Source organism: Coccinella septempunctata, chromosome 1, assembly GCF_907165205.1.
Source record: "Coccinella septempunctata chromosome 1, icCocSept1.1, whole genome shotgun sequence".
In the NCBI taxonomy this organism is placed as follows: domain Eukaryota; kingdom Metazoa; phylum Arthropoda; class Insecta; order Coleoptera; family Coccinellidae; genus Coccinella; species Coccinella septempunctata.
The window spans coordinates 22,714,274-22,720,055 of NC_058189.1; the positions used below are offsets into that span (position 1 = coordinate 22,714,274).

Consider the following 5,782-nt stretch of genomic DNA (forward strand, 5'->3'; position numbering starts at 1 on the left):
CTACAAGGACTTGGAATGGGAACCAGTTACAGAATTTATGAAGAGAAAGGCGGAAAGGATATTCGACAAAGCCAAACAACATCCAAATGAGGAACTACGAAGATTAGTCGACTACGATCCAACAGAAGAAGCTAGAAGGTCAAGAACCTACCACCGAAGACCGAGAGATCAGTTAAGGATTTAAATAAAACCAAAGAAGAGCTTAACCTATAAAAGCTATAGGCAGCATACAACTATCAACACGACTATGATCGTGTGAGAGTCCAGAAACCATAAGAGTCAACTGGTTAATAGGCAAAATGCCCGGAACCTATGAAGAAGCAGTTAAGGGTTTTTAGTGGGTCTCGAGCTCAGAGAGTGAGAATCCCCACACTGTTCCCCCTCAGCAGGGGGGGGGTCGTCTGTTTGCAGATTTTCCCCCTGCTACACCAAAAAAAAAAAAAATTTTTTCTAAAGTTAAAGATAAGGATTCCAGACAGAAATGTTCGGGAGTAGTTTACAGAGTAAATTGTAAGGATTGTGATGCTTGTTATGTGGGTCAAACGGGCCAATATTTGGAACATAGAACGGCACAACATAGACGTGACTGTGAGAATAGAAAGGAGTCAACTGCACTGGCTTGTCATGCTCTATCACTTGGGCATAGTTTTGATTTTGAGAATGTTGACGTTTTAAATCGGGAGTCTAATTGGTTTAGGCGGGGGTTCAATGAAATGATCTATATTAATAAACATCCTAATGCAGTTAATTTCCGTTCGGATATTGGCTCCTTGAGTGTTGTTTATTCAAATTTGATTCAAAAAATTAAGTTAAAATGAAATCGTTGAAACACGTTGGATCCGCCACTGTACGTTTGAAAATTGTTCTCGTGGTTTGTCATGTGTGGGTGCTGTTTTTGTGATGTTGGGGTTCAGTTGACTCTCGGATATCTCCATTGTGTGTGAGCCGTGTTGATTCTGTGTACATCGATGATTTTGATCCTTGTTATACCTAAATGCTTATTTTATGTTGCAGACGATTTTCTTTAATGAAAGATTCAATTTTTTAATTTTTTCTTGTATTCCGATGGTGAGTTTGTGGAATGGCCTTTTTTGGTGCTTTTTCGTAGTTTTATTCACATGTCTGTTCACATTCTGATGTTTAGTCATAATTGACCATCTTTAATTGTTCTTGTCGACCTGTTATTTCATATTATTTCATTTTATTGTTTTCATGTTTATTTTTAATCATTGTAATTTTATATTTGTATATTGTTTTGTTTTTTATGAGTTTTTCTCTATTTGTAGCCTGAAGAAGGCCCAATAAAGGTGCCGAAACGTCGCTGAAGGAATAGTATTCTTTGATTTGGTTCCTTGACCGATACTAGCTATTTCTTATTAATTTCTTTTACTTCAATTTCACAAGTTGGAAAGAGGAAAAACGTGTTTCCACAAAAACAATTGTTCTCTTCGCTTTCAGCAACCTCTTCTATAGCATCTGCGAGTTGTTTGCCTATTTCACTATAATATCCACTGAACTCCTCCACCATTCGTTCTCTACTTGTTATCTCAAGTCCTTCAAAATTTTTAATCGAATTAATATCAGTTTTAGGTCTATCTCCTTCACAAACATCATCGATATACGACCAGAGTGATCTAGCACTGGAATTATTCTTGGATATGAAATTATTTATATGGTCTCTGGCATTTTTTATCATCTTCTGCAGAGTATTACGATATCGTGCATAGTTTTGTTTCAATTGTATATTCAATGGGTCTTTCATCAATTCCTCATTATAACTTGCATTTTTAACTGCTTCTATGCATGATTCACTTCACCAAGATACCATCTTCCTACCTGGATTTAACGTAAATTTTTCGGCGGCTGAGGTCAGGATATTTGTGAGTTGGTTAATGGCCAGATCTATGTTGAAGAAAAATCTGTAATTCTCATTTGGATGTTCACCTCTTCCGAAAATGACTCCCAGTAGGCGTTTGATATATTCCACTTAGAGACGCTTTCTGTGAGAGGTACGTTCTGGTCGTTTATTGATATGGGGAAGTGGTTACTGTCGTAGAGGCTGTCTAGAGTATGCCGGAATAAGTGAGTTGTTGTGACTGGGTTACATAGACTGAGATCGATTGAAGAAAATTTGCCAGTGGATATATCGAAGTGTGTGTTTTCCCTAGTATTAAGTAAGTTGAGATCGTGGTTTATCATCAAATCTTCAATTATCTTTCCTCTGCCGAATGTTTTTTCCGAACCCCATATTGTGTTGTGCGAATTGAAATCACCTACCAGAATGAAAAGGTGTTGGCAGCTGATCGACAAAATTGGAGACTTCCAGATATGTGAGGTTGTAATTTGGTGGTATATATACATTACAAATTGTGAGTTTTCGGGGATACCAGGTAGTGACAGCAATAGCTTCCAGAGAGGTACTGAGGGAAAGTTCTTTGAATTATAGGTCTGATGAAACAAATATGGATGCTCCACCGCTGGCTCTGGTATTGGTATTTCTTATGAAGTGGTTACCCACATAGTTTTTTAGTTTTGGGTTGTGGTCAGGTTTGAAGTTAGTTTCCTGTAGGCAAAGAACATCTGGTGAGGTTTCAGTTATCAACTGATGGATTCGTTCTAGACGTGAGTAGTATCCATTACAATTTCACTGGATTAACGTGAATGTGGTTTATGTTGTTAATTTTGAGATCGTAATGAGGAATTATCAGAGAGTTCGTCATCAGTATTGGTACCAAGGCTATTTAGACTGCCCACCTCTATCGAATCGTCCACAAGTTTGGCTTTTATTTTTTTTTTTGAAATTCGAGTTATTCTGTTTTTAGTGGATCTTTCTTCGTGTGGGTAAATATTGTGCAGATCTTGGAGAAGTAATTTCATATCTGGTGTGAACTTTTCTGCTTCAGTATAGGGAGTGGGACTGCCATTAGAGTTCTCTAAAAATGCAACGAGGCTGTCGTAGGAAAGATGAAAACTCTTTGTGTCTTCTTGATATGCTCTTAAGATTGCATCTTTGGTGGATCCATTTAAAGCGTGATCTTCAGGTAAATCTATCTTACGTTTCTTCAGAGCTCTTTTACTAGTAGAAGCACTTTTTGTTGATATCTGCGGTGGAGGCATGAGGGTATCTTCTATGAATTCAGTTTCAGTATGTCTTTCTGATTGACTAGTCTGATCACTGGATGATAATATCTCTGATAATCCTCTTTTGAGAGCGGGTGTTTCACTTGCTTGAGGTATCAGTGAAGGTGGAATGTGATCCTGTTTTTCATTTGTTGTGGTTTGTTTTATTGGTTGGGTATTATTTGGTTGTTCTGGTTGTGTGTTCGGACAGTTTGATGCTATATGGCCAGTTTGTCGACATATGAAGCATTCCATCTTGTCGGTCGATAGAAATATTCTATTGTCATTGCCGTCGTATTGAATTAGTGTTGACGTTTGTAACTCATAATTTTCATGGGGGAAAGATGTAAACCTGTCTTCGAAAGCTGAGGATATGGAATACTCTTCTCCAGGAATTCCGGCTTTAAGGAATGAAACGGGGGAGGCAAGTTTAATTCCAAGATTTTGTATAAATTTGGTGACTATTTCATGGGGAATACACGGTGAGATATTCGAGATCACTATTCTTCTGGTTGGAGAGACTAGTCTTCTAATATTTAGGTTTAAATCTCCAATAAAAACAGTTGGATTGGTTTTAATTAGCTGATCAACAAGTTCTACAGAAGCCAGATATATGCATATTCTGTTGTTCGAAATTCTTGAAGCGAAACAGATGTTTTTCGGCTGGATGATTTCAATAATTGCTTGGACATAGTCGCGAAGTTTCAGATTATCTTCGGCGTGGATAACTATGGCTTGTTCTTTTTTAGGGAAGTTAATTTTGGGAACTGATTTGGCTGCGGCTACTTTTCTTTGAGAGATTGGGGGGTTGTTCAGTGTTTGTAGACATTGTATTATTAGAACTATTAAGTAGCATGATTAGCGCCCTTGTACTCAAGAGCGTTTGATTTGTCGACTTGTTGAGATCAGGAAGGAGGCACAACCGAATACACCATAGTGTATTGTTGGTTGCCTGCACGAGAACGGACAAAACGTCCTGTTCCCGGTTATGTTATCAAATCTCTGTATCTGTTTCACCTATGAGGTAAGGAAAAGTTTGTTTACCAATATATCGGAGATCGAATAAATCGATTTTCAGTAGAATTTAATGCCTGGTAGACACTGTCACTTTCCACTCATGAAGTGCTTCCGTTATTTCGTATAGTTTTGCACACTTTTAAACTAATTATTTCCCAATATATGGTAATAAGCTGTGATTAATTGAAGAGCGATGTCAACACCGTCGGAATCAATCGGAGAACCATATCTCAATTCAACTTCAATTTATGTTGAAGTACCTTTACCTTGATTAAATAAAACAGACAATACCCATTAAAATATATTTATTTATAAATGCTTCAAAACAAACAGAAAAGAAACAAAAGTAACATAAAACAAATAAACACATGGAATATGTATGGAATGTACCTTGAAACCTATAAATTGATGCTAAATAAATGTATATATTTGAACCTCATTCATTCACAGTGTGTAAAACAATAAATATGAATTAACTGTGGACTTCTCGGTGATTTTCATCACTTTCTCTTGCATATCATCATACATTTCTCAATGGTTATTATTGCGCTTACAAACTGCCCTAAAGTGTCTGATACTGCTTTCTAAGGCCGCTCCTTCATATGCGACGGAACTCCGCAAGTGGTGATATCTATCAGGCGCCAGATTCAAAGATTTGGTTATGGTCCTCAAAGTGAGGGGCAAGGGCAACTACTTCATGCTTTCCTCACTCAAAGTGTTCACTTCCATAAAAACTATATTTTTATAGATACCTACGCTTAGTAGTGAGTGATTTCCCACACTTGATGCACTTTGTAACTGAAATAACTGCATCATCAATAGCAACTTGTAAGGATTCTATACCCTTAGGTGAAAGTATGTTGGAGCAAATGATCGTGGCATGCTGAGAATTTGTAACATTTTCACAAATACATTTGCCCATTTTTTGGTAGCTTGCAACGGCTTTTTCTCGGGGTACTCGAGCGCCAGCTATTCTTCAAGGGAAAATAGCAAACCTATCCTGGTAGCTACAAGCCGAAGACAAGGTTCCTCGGTGTCTGGGGTGTTAGGGACAACCAGTGAAAGTCAAAATCAACGTACACAAATGATTTTTATCGAATCGTACAAGGAAATACAAGTGGCACTATTATAAAATTCGTACAGTGAAAGACTCGAGATCAGTGAATTTACAGGCAAAACGGACGAAATGAAACAAGATCCGATCTCAAACGTGATACGGGGTTTACGGACGTGTTTGCCAGCCAGAACCTAAGACGCAAACTTAACGGACAGGTATCGGACTTCAGCTAGGTTAGGGGATGGAACAAGATGGCACAGATTCCCGACAGCTCACCCCTAGGTGCGTTCTTCACCCCCTGACTATTTCCGCCAACGGGGTGCTTCAGCAGTAGGAGTGGAACTTAACCCGGGGTAGTAAGGGATGGAGGAAGTTTTTTGCCACTCCAAAGTGCGTTCTGCGCTCCCTGAGTATCTACGCCAGCGGGGAGCTTCAGCAGTAGGTCTAGAACTGGGGAGTGAGGGATGAAGGAAGGCTGAAGTTCCAATGATATAAAAAAAAACCGGAGTGTCGTCTTACCTATGATTTCGGTTTGGCCACTTGCACTCGTAAATTTCCAGAAGAAAAATCACCCAATACAGTGAACAA

General features: G+C 38.5%; 1 long non-coding RNA gene across 1 annotated transcript; it reads left to right on the forward strand.

Annotated features, from left to right (window-relative positions):
- Positions 1 to 570: 570 nt before the first annotated feature.
- On the forward strand, positions 571 to 1,332 carry LOC123320025. Its single transcript, XR_006538681.1, has 2 exons — positions 571 to 1,068; positions 1,287 to 1,332. It is a non-coding gene; the product is annotated as an uncharacterized LOC123320025 (long non-coding RNA).
- Positions 1,333 to 5,782: the final 4,450 nt, after the last annotated feature.